The sequence below is a fragment of the Oxyura jamaicensis genome, chromosome 15 (genome assembly GCF_011077185.1).
Source record: "Oxyura jamaicensis isolate SHBP4307 breed ruddy duck chromosome 15, BPBGC_Ojam_1.0, whole genome shotgun sequence".
NCBI lineage: Eukaryota > Metazoa > Chordata > Aves > Anseriformes > Anatidae > Oxyura > Oxyura jamaicensis.
The window spans coordinates 12904282-12921956 of record NC_048907.1 but is presented as its reverse complement, the minus strand read 5'-3'; the positions used below and the strand labels follow the sequence as shown (position 1 = coordinate 12921956).

At 39.9% G+C, this 17675-nt stretch overlaps 1 long non-coding RNA gene across 1 annotated transcript in view; it reads right to left on the bottom strand.

The window, feature by feature from the left end:
- The window catches only part of LOC118174660, a 34133-nt gene extending 16885 nt beyond the window's left edge, over window positions 1-17248 (bottom strand). The window contains exon 1 of the long non-coding RNA XR_004754729.1: window positions 17183-17248. This is a non-coding gene — a long non-coding RNA (uncharacterized LOC118174660). The remainder of the gene's footprint in view (window positions 1-17182) is intronic.
- Window positions 17249-17675: the final 427 nt, after the last annotated feature.

Sequence of the window (17675 nt, the reverse complement as noted above, 5' to 3'; positions counted from 1 at the left end):
GCACAAGAACTCCTTTCTGTGTCAGACCTGTACATTATTTATCATTCCTTTCATGGCAAGCTAATCTCCAAATCTCAGGTTTAAGAAGTTGATGAGGCTTGCTAGCCCCAGAGAAATCTAAGCTCTCTTGAAAGACTAGACACATTTGGTAGCACTCCAGATACACAGAGGAATTTTAGAGTGTATGTTTTCAGGATGACGTGCCATTTGTCAGAGTCAGTAAGGGGAATGCTACCAAAGACTGATTCTTTCACTCCATTTTGGAGACATCTCACAATCTGAGCAAACCGTTGACATAAAAGAAGCTGGGTAGGATACTGAGTTACTCATTCCTGAAATCCACGATCTGTGTAGTTAAAAAAATAATAATAATAATAAAATCACTTATACAGAGCAGCTGTATGTCTGTGGCAAGCAGTTTCTTAGATATTTCTTATCACCTCAATGCAGTGTACAATCACTTCCAACTAAGTAATGCAAAAGAATTGCACACAGCTTCTCCTTCCAGGGTGTTAGATATAAAGAGAAGATTGGTGGTGACCCTGGTACTCTTACAGGGAGTTTTGCAAAATTTCACAGGAACAATTACAGTTTTGGAACTGCTTTATGGACAGGTAGATATTTCACAGACTGGCTAAATTTATTCCATTTTTATTTCTCCTATTGATCACCTGGATTGAGAGGGTTTTGCCAGATGTAGGTCACACAATAGGCTGTTTTTAAAGGCGCTCTTGGTGTAATAGGATAACTGTATCCTGCTAGGTGGTCAGTAGAAAGGGCCATTTCCTGGAAGACTGAAAAAAATCAATCACAGTATGTGTTAACTTCAGGCACAAGAGGATAAAAAAAAAAAAAAAAAAAAAAAGATGGAAATGTTAACTAAAATTGAATAATTTCTGCTGACCTTCTGCATTAGCCAGATTGTGTCCCTGTATTCGCTGTGCAGACAGGTAATTCTGTAAGGGAGGAAGAAATTAGCTGGTATACAGACATGCAGGCAAAGAAGCTTGAAAGAGTGTTAAAGTAAATAAAATAAAATAAAATAAATAATAATAATAATAAATAAAGCCCAGCACTGAGGCATCAGGAAACACCAGAACCAGTGATATTTATACAACCTCAGGTAAACCACCTTGTAAGAATGCATTATGTCAGTGTCTTTGGTTAAGTGAACACACACTGTGCCTCCCCCCATAGGGCTCCAGTCTCATTCAGTGCACAGAACTGGCAGCTTCCAGTTTGATGGACATGGAATCTTTTGTTTTATTGCCTAGCATTTGACCCTTCTTCCTGCACCACAGGTAAATTCTAGTTTGCAAACAAAATTCCTTTTCCTTGTCAGCTTTTCAGGAGCATTTCTTACAGAATTTTTGTGAAGTTAAATCTACTGTATTGACAGGAGGTAAGAGGTAGGACTATTCCCATTGCACAGAAGGGGAATGCCAGCACAGAGGCAATCCTAAATTCAGCAAAATGTGAGTTGCTTAAGATAGATACTTTCAGTATATGTATTATTCATACTCCATTTAACTATGCACAAAGACTAAGGCATTACGTTGAAATTTCTGCCATTTATTCGAAGTTTACTTCGAATGACTTCCCAATAAATGTTTCAAAACTGCAGGTTTTTGATGGAAAGCTGGGTCTGGTTTCCCTCAGGAAATGAAACGTATACAGTTGTGCCATCTGCCTCTCCGCGTGCTGTTAATGCTCCTTCCACCTCATTTCTGAACCTATTGGCTGGTTTCAGACAAAATTGGCAGAGAAAAAGGTCTCTAAGTGAATGCCTCTAAGCCTAATAAAAACTGGCAGCTAAGTAGGGAGCAAGACCTAAATTACAGCCTCTGCTGAGAGAAAGGAGGCGAAACCTCTCCTGCTCCCATTCCGACAGGCAGCGACAGAACCCGGCCAGCACAGGCGGCTTTGAATCAGCCACTTGTGAGAGGGCACTGAGCACATGCAGCTAAAATCCACATTCTCCTTTGAGAAGCTGTGTTCTCATCTGGCAAGATGAAACAGGGAAGCAGAAGAGTAAAATCAGCTCAAAGACACGCAGTAATGAGAACATGCCTGCAATGATCACTTACCACAGGGCTGTGCTGCGCTGCCAGCCCAACACCTCCCTCTTCTATCACTGCCAGAAGAGGCACTTGGAAGCAGCACTGTCCTTGCTGTCAGAAGTGCCAGCATGCTTTCCAAAGGATGCTCTGGTGCTCAGCTGACAGGACACTAGCACAAAGATCTCTCCAAGAATAAAATAGACCATTCCCAGTCTTTTCCAAAAGCCAACCATATATACCGCAACTCAGAGGAGGCAAAAGAAACTGCTGTTGGGAAATCAGCTTCCAAGCACAGCAAAATTTTAAATAAACAGAAAGCATGGCCATTTCTATTAACAGTTCTGTTTCCAAATTTTCTGGGTTTAGCCCTCGTGTGAGGAACTGGCACTCACCCTTATCACCTTCCCTTCAGTCTGCCTTGACCTTTAGGTAGTCAGCGCTACAACACAGCCCTTCCCCCTGTATGACAGGCAGAAATTCTCCCGTGCCTGCCATCCCCTTCTTGGAGACCCTGCCTGCAGGGAACTGCAGCTGTGGCCTCCATGCTGCTCCTTTCATCAGCCCTAAACTAGTGAGACTGTAGGGGAATAACAAGGTGACACAAATGGTGCTGTGCTTTTCCCTGCGCAGGGACTACAGGGAACCTTTACCAAGGCTACTGTAACATTTACAAAGCAGGCAGTGAAAGATTTTCCTCAGCCTAGAGGTGTTTCAGTCATACTAAATACACTTTTAAAGAAAATATTACTGTAATCACAGGAAGATTTGGCTGCATTTACTATAAAAATTATGCCTAGATATGGCAATGCAAGTGCTTTAGGCACAGAAAATTAAGGAAAGACACATCCAAAAAATAAATGTTAATGGCACCATGGCAGTAAATCCACACACTCTCAGGTATAGATAGCCTTTCAGATCTCTAGCTACTGTATTGAAAGCGGAGCCTAGAGAACAGCCAAGGAGGTGCCAGCCACAAACAGTGCCATGCTGACTGCTGCTGCTGAGCTGCAATGACAGCAGGTCTGTTTGATATTCCCCACACAGAACCTGCAGATTAAAGGTGATCCAAGGCTGGTGTGCCTTATACCTCTGCCTGTCTCCAACACTATACAGCTGGGGTTAAAAAGACCAAGTCCACTGCTTGCTTCAGCTGTTTCTTCCACACAGACTGATTACTGTGGGTGAGTGCACCCCACACCTAGAGGAGTTTTGTAGGGCTGGTATTCCCATTTGTTGAAGTTGATGGAAGTTGTGCTATTGATGATGGAATGCAAGAGTGAGCACAAAGAAGGAAAACTTGGGCAAGTGAAGGCATAAGAAAGCAGTCAGAAAGTCTTGGTTTATGAAAAGCAAAGATACTTCAGAAGGATGGGTTTTCCTTTCCAACAATTTCCTCAGGCGACAGCTGTTTTCAGCTCTACAGCTCTGCAAACTGCCTCCGTCAGTGAATTCATCTGAAAGGTCCCAGTCAAGAGAGGGCTGTCTGTCAGATAAATCTAGTAAAAAAAGTAAGTTGGTCCTTTTCTTCATGAAATAAATGGCGTTTAGTGCTGAAGCTGAAACCTGCTTTGAACAGTAGAGCAGAGATACCAGCCAGGCCATTCGTCTCTCAGGACAGGTCTACAACAGAGAAATACCACCAGTCCCAAGAGGTTATAACTGCAGGTATTATCTTGATCTCCTCTATTCTATGCGTACTTGTGATTGGATTTAGAAGCAAAACAAAACAAAGCACTTAAAATGGGGTTCACAGATAACAGAAACCCACTATAACTGCCTCTCCTAGCTGGGCTTTCTAATTGCCAAGTTGTTCATGATGGATGCCAGAGCAGCTGGCTCTGTTTCCAGAGCAATAGGAAAAAGTTTACTAGGATTCAGTTCCACACGACAGTCAACTGGAAGGCACGAGACAGCATTTTATAGGAGAAACACACTTTGCAAATGGAGAGGGAAGCAGAAACACCAAAAACTGAACGAGTCAAATGTAGATGGGAACCTGAATTCTCTATACTCAGCATTCCAGTTTGGTTCACAAAAACTCTGGCACAAACCCTGTAATGTAGATCATGTGGACCATCAGGAATAAGTAATTTCACCCCATCTTATAATGTTAGTTTATGTGAGAAAGTCACACTGAAAACAAAAAAAAGAAATCCATGCTCCTAGATTTATATTTGATTTCCTTCACAAATTCAGTTCAAAAGTGGCAAAATGCCTTCTGACCTGTAAGCTATGTGACAGTCAAACAAACTCAGACAAGATCTCTGCTTGAACAGCAGTTTTGTTGCCTAATGTTGGTGGGATTCTTGAAATAAATAAATAAATAAAATCCATCACACTACATTTTCCCCAACAGTTAGCAAGAAATTCAAGGAGATCACAGAGCAGAATTTAGTTAGTGAACAGTCTGCTACTGTTAGACATGTGGAGCAGGTAACCCACAGCAACTCTCCAGTCATAAGGAGAACGTTGGAAGGCAGGCAGTGAGAGAAAGATGCAGTCATAAATGGTTTATTTGAAAGATCATCTTTCAAGTGAAACTGTATTCTATATTCTAACTCCATGCTTACTTTTTTGTGTTGAAGAGATAAGAGAAATCTCATTTTACTCAGTGCTGGAAGAACGGATTTTGATGGCAGCTTCTGAAACAACTGAGAGGTGAACACCAAGATCTGTTGGAATACGTACTTTCTTCTGCAGTGAGCACCAACACACATTTTGACTTGAAAAACTGAAGTATGCTTCAGTAGCACATACCCATTTGGACTCTAATCTGAAATATCATAAAAATTACTATAACACTTCTAAATATACTGGTACACACGTTATCCTCTGTTCTGTTGCATTATATCTCACCATAGCAGTTGAGATAAATGCAATAGAGAATGACTATTTTATTGAAGTACTGAGATCATGAAACATGTTTATATATGTGTATATATATATACATATACACATACGTTCTTGATTCATAGATCTGATGATCCTTAATAGAAACTGAAGTTAGCTGATTTTCCGGTAATCTAAGAGCATGATCCTCTTAGTTTTATTTTCCATGTTGTTCAGCTTGCTAACTCTTTTCTCTTTCCTTCCTTTCTGCTACTACCTATTTCATTAGAAATAAAAGGTTCTGGTCAGGTCCCTGAAGAACTTAGTGCTCAAACAACGGAAATCATGTCATAGTCATCTTAGAGAAACATACACACATGAGAAAGTGCCCCTGCAGACAGCCATTATTGAAGATGACACAAAGCTGGGTATTTTAAGGCATTGTTTAATTTAATTGCTAGTACCCATTTTAATAAGCAAGAGCTCTATTTCTACCATGATGAGCAATAATGCAGAATCACAATGTAAAAAATTTGCAGATTTTTTCCCCACACACACTTTGTTGAAACCACTGAAGATATCCCACTTTAACAGCTGCAGACTTGGCCCAGGAATATGACAACAGATTACAGCATGGCACCAAACCAAATGTCCCATCATTAACTCCCCCTGCTAACAGCCTCTGCCATGACAGTATGTTCTCTGGGATAGGAACAGCCTCTGCAATTGCCTTTCATGACACAGTTTTGATCTGCAGTAGAAAGTATAGGGCCAAATACATAATAATAATACGTCTGTGACTTCTCTGAAGTTTTCCCATGCTAACGTTAGGCTTGACACAATGGTACAGGATCCAAGAAGAAAGAAAAGTACAAGAAATTGTGGAGAGAATGAAAGCAACCTAATCGGTGGTTATTAAACAGTGCTTTAGTGCACATGCACAGTATGTAAGCACCAGCAACAAGCACTTCAAAATGAACTACAGCAGAGGGAAGATGAATTTTTATGTAAGGGTGTTCCTACTGCTTTATACATAAAAGTCCATTCATGTTAAATTTTACGTTTCATGCAGGCATGAAGCAGATTGATCTTCACCATTTTCTAGCTCTTTTTTGAGAAGCATGGATTCAGACAGTCTGCGTAGGCACTGGGATTATCCCATCCAAGAGTCCAGCAGGGTAAATTCCTAAGGGCTGTGGCTGCAAGGACACTGCTTGTACTGGACCCAAACCTGGCTAGTGTAACACAGATCATTGCAAGGTCATCCCTTTGGGTTCTGGCAGTTACCAAATCTCTGGAGGACTTCCTCTACATGCCTGCTCCTCTTCGCATCCTCAGAATTTTAGCATGCTCTTTATGGATGTTATGAGTTCACATCTGCTCGATAAACCAGTATGGCAAATACGGGGGGCTAAGTAAGGGGAAGTAGGATTGTTTTCATTAGGATGGGCAGATGGGGAAAGCTCCAAGGAGGAGATGATATGCTGCACCACAGGCCTATAGGTCCTGTATGCATCAGCATCTAATACACCTGCTAGAAATAGCCAGACTACTCTCCAGTCTCATGTCCAGACCTGCAAAAACATTCAACAAAAATGGTCTGTCCATGTAAGCAAGCTGGTGCATCAAATAATAAAGGCTGGACATACTGGATTTTACTTTACAGAGAAAGCTCTCCACTGATTAAAGCAACTTGCACCTGTGATAAAGGGGAATATATTTATTTTCTCCTACTCACAGTGATTAAAAATTACTTTCCACCACTTAAAACATACAAGATAGTTCAAAATAAACTGCACGGACCAACAAATGCAATTCTTCCTGCCCCCGTGACAAGGGGCACTCCTTAGAAACATTTCTATTTCTCCACAGGAAAGTGTCTCCATCGTGCACAAGGAAAAACATCTGCTTCTGACAGTGCATAAACAGCGATATCTGTATCTCTGATGACTGAAGACCAATAAGAGCAAACCAAATTCTGCTTAGAACTTTAATGATGCCAGGAAAAACAATGTCTGTGCAAGCTGTTTTGGCATGCATGTCCAGAGCCCAGCAGGACTGTGACTAGGCAGACAATAGTTCACACCAGGTTTGCATTGGAGTGCTGTTTTTCTGTTTTGCAGTGCTCCCTGCATACAAATTGTTCCACACAAAGTCAAAGAAAACAAGATCTAGGAGTATGCTCCAAAAGTGGAATTTTGCTTTGATTGCAAGGGAAAAGTGAATGACCACCACACTCTCCTTTGCTATCATTATTGACCAGCACAATATAAAGTGGAGACCCTGGCCAACCATATTTGCCCATCATTTGCTTTTTTAGCTTATACCACATCTATTTAAGGATCTTAGATAAACAACACCTGGCTTTAAAATACAATATGTTGCCTCTTTATCAACATCACAATTTTTTCCTTCCCTCCACCCAGGCCTAGTTAGGGTGTGCTCTTTAGCTCTACTTTGGAGCTCTGATTCAAGGGCTTTTACAAGTCTTCTGGAAGTGCTGACGATGAGGATATGGGCTGCGCAGGCCAGGTGGACAAACTGCAAAGAGTTGATGTCACTATTCTCTGGTTCCCCCAGATGATGGAAATAGGCCCAAACTGGAAAAACTTCATTCAAGTCAATGTCAAAAACATTCAGACTTCTGCAATGCAACTGTAATGCAAACTGAAATGCCATGGACCTCCTTTTGTGCCTCCTGTAGCCAGTGTAATGGGCAAGGATTTGGCCCTTTGTAGTGCAGGAAGAAAGCACTAATTACTTTAAAAAGTTATATATATATATATATATATATATACCCTTTATGTTACATAACCCACATTAATGCTGTCCTCCAGAACTACCAGGAACTAAACATAATTGAATGAAAGCTGTAACACCGGGCTAAGAAACTTTTCTGAAATAGTTAATACTACTGGTCAATGATATTGACTTATACATTCAGTATTCCAGGAAGAGCTGGCCACTGTAGGTTGTTATCCTCGGGAGTCAATGTATTCAAATGCTATGCAAAAACAAGGGAAAAAGTCAAAGAACGCAATTTGTAACATTTGCAGCTGAAAAAAAAAAAAAAAAAAAAAAAAAAGAGAGATACTGAATGCAGTGTGCGCTGCATAAGGAAAAGTTGCGCTGAAAAATGAATGGAGAAAGAAAGAGAATCAGACGTGAAGGATTGCTCAGCATATGGCCAGAAGTATAATGCAACACTAACTCTTTGAGTACATGGTTATTTGCACAGTCCTTTTGTTTTGCCTCTCTAGTATTATTAAAAATCCAAAGGTAGAACTTCATCTGTATATGACTGTAGATGCATATAAAAAACACACACGTGCATATATAAAGTAACTTTAGAAGAATTACTACTTGTCTCAGAAGACTACAAAGTATGAAGTGATACAATTTCCTATCTGTATGTAAAGTCATCAGGGTAATGATACTGTCAGTTAAGGATAAAACAACAATTTGCATTATTATCCTCTGTAACATAAATTGTTATTTTTACCAGTAAATATATAGCTGGCTTTAGCCTCAGTGGTGGGATGAATGTTAAAGCAGAGATGATGAATAATTCATAGATCTTATATAATACAACTGCTCATTCTGGGATTCGTGTTTGAAGAATGGCTTCTCCTGGTTTGATGATGTTTAGATTCTAGGCCAGCAACAATCTGGCATGACCTGCCTGCAATGAGATAATGATCTGCTGATGAAAGGGTTGGTTTTTGTGTTTTAGTGTTTGGTTGGTTTTTAAACCATTAAAATTTCATTGAATTTTCATTGCACAAGCATATCTACAGAAGACTGAAATAAGCAAATACACAAATTCAGCAAGCGTGTTCCATCCACTAAGTTGACTGCAGAGTTAACAACTGTGCAAAGTAAACTAAAAGCTAGTTCACATCAAATCCTATGCAAAATGTTTCATAGTGGGGAGAACGCTGCACTTGGCATTAGGAAATCTGGGTCCCTTCCCAGCTCTGGCAACTGCCTGGGACAAGACAGAAACATAGGGGGGTGATTTCCCTCGATGCCTTTGCATGGAAAAGACATGCAAGGAGTGCAGGCTGTAACCGTCAGGGGACAAGGGCTGAGTCTTGGTGGTCTTACAGCTAGATCATATGCTTGATTCAGACTTTCTCTCCAAAGCAGCCAAAACAAAGATACCTCATGTATCGGGGGGAGAGTCATGCAGATAGAGTATGTGGCTCATCACATACATCACTAAAACATGATGAGAATATTATTCACAAATATAAAGGAGCAGGAATCCCAACAGCTTTGGGAAATTTAGCATACCTGCTTATACATTTTTGTAAGCGTCGGGGAGCTTGTTTGAAGATTTCATTTTAAAACAAATCTTGCAAGAACATATTTTTCTCTACTACACAATGCTTCCCCCGCCCTGCTCTCTTTAAAACAGTCCTCTCCCACATGTTCTAAAGAACCTTACTAATTAGAAAGGTCAAAGAAAGAGAATGCAGGAAGAGCTTAACGGGATTGTAAAATGCTGCTCTGGATGTTCTTGTAACTAAATACTTGCTCAGACAACATCGTGCATTACAAAACAGATAACCAAATTAAACCCACCTCCTCCTCAAAGGAAATTTGATGGAGAGTTGGTTCATGTGTCTCAGCAGAGATAAAACAAATTATAACTGATAGGGGCTGAAGGGATGCATGCTTCTTGACCCAGGGTATTCCATACTGAGCTGTTATAATCTTTTTTTTTTTTTTTTCTTTTAAGCCATCCATCCATACCACCCAATTATAAACCATATATTGATCTAGAGGTCTAAACAACAACCTTATTTCTTTATGGGCTATAAGGCTATAATATATCAATGGGATGCACGGACAGAAAGAATACTACATGGTAATCTGTACATTCTCCATGCAGGGAAATGTGCAGTTCAGAGTCCTGGCTCTAGTTTAATACAGGCTCTCTCAGGAACCTCTAGCTCACTTTATTCACATCTTCAAAACAGCTTATTTCCGATCTTTGTTCCACACTGCATGCTTTAGGGGCCACTGTTCCAATGACTATGTTCCTCATTTGAGGGGATTATTCTTATCTGGAAGAGAAGGGCTTTCTCTCTAAACTTGTTGAAGACCATGAAAATGTATGTAATTCCTTAGAATTCTTGCATTTCTCCAACTCAAAAGAATGAGGAGGGAACACAGCAAAGAACTAATTTACACATACCTCACACCTTTGGGAACTGACTTGTAACCATCATTGACTTTAACAAATTCTACTTCCTTGTAGATCTTGGATCCCAACAGTACTCGATAAAAGCCAACCTGACAAATGGAAGGCTAGCACCTCACTGTCCATATCACTCATACTGCTCATAAAAGTAAGGGTAAGTGAGAATTGTTCTGCTAAATTTAAAACTCCTTTGTCACTCAGATTTTGAAAAAAGTTCAGTTCATCCAAGATCCACACCAGTCCGGTCCCACAAAAGTTTCCAGCCAGTTCATGTTACCTCTATTTTGTTTCTCCAGCAATGCTCTTTGCTTTATATTTCCCAGACTAGGTAAGCTATACTTAGCCAAGGTATGCTACAAGTTTTGCTGCAGTCTGATCAGTGCTTTGTGAGGTTGGAGCTGTGGTAATTCAGTTTGAAATAGCAACCCAAATATTTCTAGGTTGGTTCCTAAGTTACCCCATTTAATGAAAGTCCTTTAGCTATTAATGCAGTGTTGTCCAGTGTTGTCTACGCAAAAGACTGCAGCACACATTCAGTCCAAGGAATCCTTCACTCTGTAAGAGTGAAGTCATCCCATGATTTGAATACAAGTGAGATGCCTTACAATATGCACTCCACACGTGATCAAGCAGCTGCTCTGCTGCTGTTGCTCTAGAGACAAGGGAGGAAGGGAAGATTACAGATGGATATGGTTATGAGATGAAGAGCATACTGTTCAGGTTCAGCAATACTGAAGCATGCATAGTGCTGTCATTTTTCTACAACGATCCTTTCAATTCAACCATAATAACAAAATGATAATTGCCTGGCTACAAGTGTGCCCATTAAAAAGACTTATATAAACTGACAGCCACAGAGGGGAAAGAAAAAACAAACAAACAAAAAAAAAACACTCCCCTCTAAAAATCAGAGTCTATTTGTCTAAACCATACAGCTTACTATTGAGGGTAAGAAATCACTCAGTCCTCTCCACTAAGGAGATTTAAACAATACCACTGGATAGATAGGAGACTCCTACAGTACTCCTGAAGCAGTTTCTGGAACTGATCATTCATGATAGCCAGCACATTTACTAGACACCCAAGTCTGGTTATTCTATATGTTGTGCTAATTATGCTATTCCCCATTGAACAGGATACTTGTGATGCTCATTAAGAATTTAAAATTACTTTTACCAATAGTAGATCCATCAAGGCAAGTACTCCATAAAGAGGTTTATACAGATGTACGCAGTAGCTCATACAGTGACATTTAAAATCATAGAACATCCAGAGAGCATTGTCCAAACCCTTCTTGAACTCTGGAAGGCTCAGTGCCATGGCCACATCCCTGGGTAGCCTGTCCCAGTTCCCAACCACCCTCTTGGTGGTTTATCATGATACACAACCTCCTTCTAGCATGATCTTAAACTTCTAATTGAGAGATTTACCTGCTACTTATCTATACACTTCTTTCGTATATAAGCAGCTGTGCTAGCTGCTATACAGCACTTTTATAGCACTGTTTATAGCAGCTAAGTAGCTGTCAGGCTTTGCTTGAAAAGTGACAGCAGTTTGGTAGCAAAGTCATCACCTCTATATTCTTAAAGTGCAGAAAGTGCTTTGAGAATCCCTAAGAAGAAAGCAGACTAGCATAGAGCACAGTGAGAGCAAAAATCTGTGAATGATTGACTCACTCAACTACTGACACAGGAGGGCAATTTTTATGAGTCTGTCCTACCCCGTTTGCAAGCTTTGTAGGTGTCAGCACAGTCCCAGCACAATGAAAGCTCTCTGGCTGCAGAGCTATACCGTAACAACTGGTATTTGTCTACATGTGATTGCATGAATCAGTTACAACCACTGCAGCAAAAAAGGGGTTAAACCAAGGTGAATTATTGGTAGATAAAGCTAAAGGTCTTACCAGGCAGGAGCACCGCAGCTCCCCCAGCACACCCGCACCTTGGTTACCACGAGGGCGACTTATCCTGCCAGAAATAATGCAGCATGGTCCTAACCCCTCAGCCTTGCTGGATAAACCAGCCTTGGAGCTGGTACTGGTACCTCCCTACTGCTTTTGAATTAACTCAACCAGGGTTTCTTCTCTTGTGCACAGCACGTTTGCTTCCACTGTTTTTGAGATCCGAGCTATACAGCATTATACCACACCAGCCTGCCTACAGTTACATTAGTAATATCAATGCTGCATTGCAGCACAGAAGTTTGGCCTTAGCTGTGCAAGCCAGGGTGGCCCTCAAGCCTACACCTTTCTACCAGCTACATCCTAAAAGCCTCAAAACTCCCCAGCTACTTTCAGGTTGACCCTTCTCCTCAGAAGCATTACCGAATATTAGAATGTGAAGCCAAGCCCAGTTACAGTGATTTCCAACTTCTGTACTTTTTGGAGTGTTTTTACATGCCCATTATTTTTTAAGTATTTTTTAAAGAAGCATTACCCTGGTGTAGGACACAAAGGCTTAGTCATCAAAATCAAACCATAGTGATTATAACACAAATGCTGCTCCAAATCTGAAAGCATTAATCACTCCTGCAAATAGAGGACTATTTACTAACACTTTTATCTGAGCTCAAACAAAACACTTGTAAAATAGCCTTTTGTTTGCACATCATACTAGAGGGCAAAATATTACTGTGGACCTGCAATTTGTCATCTAGAAACATACAGTGAGGGGACAGACACATTCCTGATTCTGCGGCTCTTATTACAAGGCACTCCACGACATCAATCAACTCACCTGCTCTTGACTTTTTGAACAGTGGCTTTTAAAGTTACTCTTGTAGTAGGATGCAGAAGGTAAGTTAACACTGCTGAGTTACAGCATACCAACGTGAGCACTTCACTATAGCATACCGTTTAGCAAAAAAGGCTAGTGAGGAGGAGTGTAAATTTACAGCAGACAAAGGGATAAATCCAACTGATCTCTTTCATACGTACAAGATGCAAGAAAAACAGGTTTTTTGGGGGGGGGAAATGGATTCCAGCTATAGGATTCCAGCCAAAAGTGTAACAAGAGGGGAAGACTTTAAAGAAACAAAGCCACATCAGTTAATGCCGAAAAAATATGTGATTTTTGATGCCACTTTTTGGGGTCTTTTTCATTTGAATGCTGTATCCAGATGTGAACAGCTCAGCCAACAAATTCTCAGGCACATAATACAGGCACTTAAAAGTAGAGTGTGTCTACCATCAATTCTGGAGGATCTGTGCAGTTTAAGTGCCTTAATGATATTTCAGTTTTGTTTATATTTGCATTAGCCTGTCACTCCATGTGCCTGTTCAATAATTTTCCCCTCTGAAGCTAGTAATAGGCTTGGTGCAAATCTGTTCTAGCTAAATCAAGTTACTATAAGGCATGGAAGTTAATAGTTTTAAAATACAATTCATTTCTGTCTATATGTTAAGATTTTGCTGCCAGGTTTTAACATACTTGTTTCCTGAATGCTACCAAGCAGAACAAGCTGTATTGATCCACAGTATTCATCCTCCATATGACATCACTGACAGCTTCGTTACACCAGATGCAGATTTTTTTTTTTTTTTTTTCCTCCTGATGTGGTCACCCTTAATGAGATTAAATATACTTTGTATTTTCAAGCCATTTACTTGGAAGGAACTGTGATTGTATTGTCATCACACCAAGGTTATTTAACCTAATATACTATAGAAAGAAAAAAAAAAAATACTTCTGAAAGAGATTATCAACTGATGTTGAGAAAGTATATTACTCAAGTAATCTTTGTGACATATTAAAGAGGTATTTTATTTGTAATCCTATGCCATTTGAGTCTTCCTTATGTGCTTTGCGTATTTATAGCTCATGCACTTAGGACAATTTCCTCTTTGGAATCAGAATGCAGGTCCCTCTTAAGTCAATGGGAATTTTGCCATCAGCTTTAATGAAATCAGGATTTGATCCGTACTATATATAACTCAGATAGCTTCAAACTGCTCTGAAATACCGGCATGAATTATCACCAACTTCTGCCCCTATTGGAGAATTGCTAACACAATAATCAGGCCGGAGGTGGTTCAGTAGCAGCAGAGAAAGACTACAGTTATGAAAGAGGGTTACAGTAATAGTGCACCACATAAATACAGTATCATCCATGTTATGGTGTTAATCTGCATGAGTTTTCCTGAATAATCCGTCTCCTCCAATTTAAATCATTTAATACGTAACCCGCAGGCACAGAATAATATTTTGCTGCAGATAAACATGCTGCTGCGACAATCAGCATATTTTCAGGCTATTCATACATAAGAAATGTCAAGTTATATGAACGTATAATGCATACAAAGAAACAGATTACACTATCTCAAAGGCATTTCTTTAACATGCGTTCTGTGACTCAACTGATACTTCAAATAACAACATATTTTCCCGATCCACTGCATAAAACAATTATGCTAATTTCTACTAGCCCTCTGTTTCTGTAGGGCTTATAACTGAGAGTTCAACACGATCATAATTTGGCTGACTGGGTGACTGGAAAAAACGCACAAATAAAGGGTCGTGCCAAACAAAATCCATGGCTAGTAAGGAATACAATACGCATTAACAGCCGCTTCCCAGAGGACTCCCACAAGCTGGGGGAATCTCACACTCATTTCAAGGAGGTTGGTGCCTGGTTGATGCAGACACAAACAGACTCCCAGTTACTTGTTTTGCATTACTTGAGCACTTCAATGGTGAATATTTGCTAACTGTTCTCCTTCAACTCATCCTCTTACAGGCATGGAACACTGACCAAACAAGCCTTTATCAGGCATCTCTAACAAATATCATGCAAACAAATCTAATAGATGCCATTGGCATAAGCAGCAAAGCACACTGCAGACCACATGCAGCAGTTTCCAAGAAATTTCCATTTACATCACTTTTGCAAATGGGGGCTGGACTTGGTCCTCTGAAAACTTAATTGTGTCACTGTGAAAATTTCTTTACACAAGCGTAGAGTGAAAGTAGGACTCAGAATTTTTAAGGAGACTATTCTGGCGAACATGAATATATTTTTTACCATCTAGCTGCCAGTAATTCTAAATAAGCATCTCCTTCCAGCCTTCTCTAGTACCATTAGCTCAAATTTTGTGTTTTATTCTCTGGTGTTCACTGAAAAAGAAGAGGTTATAAACAGTGTAAAACTCAGGCTTGGAAGGGCTTCCTTTTTTAGCGATCCAGAGAAAGGACAGATACCACATCATTAATAAAGACAGCCACGCCAATTGTGGAAAATACTTTTAAGCCAGAGTGCACTTGTGTATCAAGGACCTACAATCACTTTCACAGAGCTAAGGATCCTCCTCTGCTTTACACAGCCCAGGTGAGTCAGTGCTGGTACTAATTTGGCCAAACGACCTTGCATACTACAAGCAATGCTTATTAACTTTGATTATTTATCTGATAATCTGCACAATCACTGATATCCAGTTAGCATAGATGCTTTTGTAAAAAAAAATAAATACACATATATACAATTTAGAAGTCAGCTATGTCACAGAGTCAACAAAATATAAATATAAATTACGACACTGATAAACTAAAGGCTTGAACAGAACCAGTTATCTAAAAGCCAACTCTCTGAACTGACCGTAGACAGCACCCTGACACAACAAGCAGAAGACCAATGCAAAGTCTTTGACAGGCAGCAGTCCTTACGTTGCTGTGAGCAGGTGCAGCTGATCCTCTCTTTTAACAATCATTAACATTCACAGCAAGTCTGTGGATGACTTCTCACCTTCTCTACAAAACCTGGCCATCCCTCCTAACTATCTCCTCAGTTACCCAAATGATTAGAACCTTTCTCTGCCAAAATCAGAGAAGTGGCATGTTCTTCAGCCTCCTCTCAATTTACAAAGTCTAATTGCTAATTACATCCACAAGGGCAAAGGAATGGAAGAAAAGGAAATAATGCATATCAGTGACAAAATATATATGTATATGTATCCTATTAAATGAACCTTTATATATATATATATATACTTGCACTGCATAATAATAGCTGCATAATAAGGAGTGGTCCTAGCATGCTGTTATTGGAAAACAAAAACAACTGTAATGTAAGTTCTTTAGGAAGTTTGAACAGATGATCAATGCTAAAATTGTTACTAGCAATCTCTCCCTTTTCTCCCTGCATTTCCCAGCTTCCCCGATAGCTCTCTTCTTGGCACACAAGGTCTCTAGGACAGAGCTTGCTTGCTTTGGCCTCTGTTCCTCCACATGCATCTACTAGCAATTAAAGTAATACAATTATAGAAAATCAATGGCATATTTTCTACTCTGTTCTAGTTAGTGGAACAGAAACAGGATTCCAAACTGTTACTGGGGGTGGGGAAGTCTCATAAAACACACATGAACTTGTTGTTGTTTAGGTATTAAAACTGAAAGTAGAGGAGGGAGGGGAAAAGGATGCCATCAACAGTGGACTGAAAGTCCCAGTTTGGTTAACATTCCAGATAAGAAAAACTACAGATGCACCGCAAAACAATCTGTGCTGAAACCCTGCAAAGCCACAAGTATTTCTCGAGAGATCCTATAAAGCCAGTCTCATTCAGCTGTTTATGTACCTGTAGAAGCTGTATGGTATGTAAGAAGCTGCATGTATATGCTGCGCTGCATGGTAGATGTAAAACAAGACACAATTATGAGTAGTGAAGTGATGGCCCAACCAAGTGAAGTCAGTAGACTTCTGACCCCCAGTACTGATTATATTGTCCTTTGCATTGAGATATGCAAGTATCTGTGTAGTTCTTCAATAGCACAGACTAACAGAGGTGGGTACCTCTACCTATGCGCACAGCTAGAGAGATTATGTATCATTCGGCCCCTAAAAGGAACCTTATAAACACAGTCCTCCAGATCACTGAGTTAGATGGATGTCTTATTTTGAGTAACTTCACAATAACGTCAAGTATGCCTGATGCTCACGTGTGTGCATTGCATGATGAAGAAGGAGAGCAAAGTGAGTAGATTAATTTTCAGATTTACTTGCTTATGAGAGTACCCCAAAACTAGACAATTTAAAGAGAAAAGTAGGTTTTCCATACGTGTGCAAGGTTCATACCTGTTATTAGAAGCAGCTTTACCTTACTTAATATTCTCCTGCCCTTCAAAGATCAAGCAGAAATCTCTCATAGACCCTGGTATGTCTGCTCTTCCACTGGTGCATTAAAAACAAAGTATGCAGATGAACTGAAGGCTTTTCATTTCTTTCCCTAATTACCAAGCACAGCAGCTGCCTGGTAAAAGAATAATGAGCTTCCTTTTTTTTTTTTTTTTTTTTTTAACTCCTTTGAGTAAAATTTCAGACTTCTTTGGTCATTTTTTTTTTTTTAAAGATATTACTATTTGCTGTTGTTGAGATTTTATTATTATTATTATTGTTTTAGTTAAAGACCCTCTAGTTAAGGATAATTAAATACACGTCCTGCACTTACTAGTTCCTGCTGACATGCCTAAGAACAGGCCTCCTGTCCTGCAGCTTGGTGCTGTTAGGCTGGAAGTTGTACATCATCTACTGCTTTTGACATAAAGGATCAGACCAAAATGACTGCCCAACACTTTTGTGTATAAATCAGC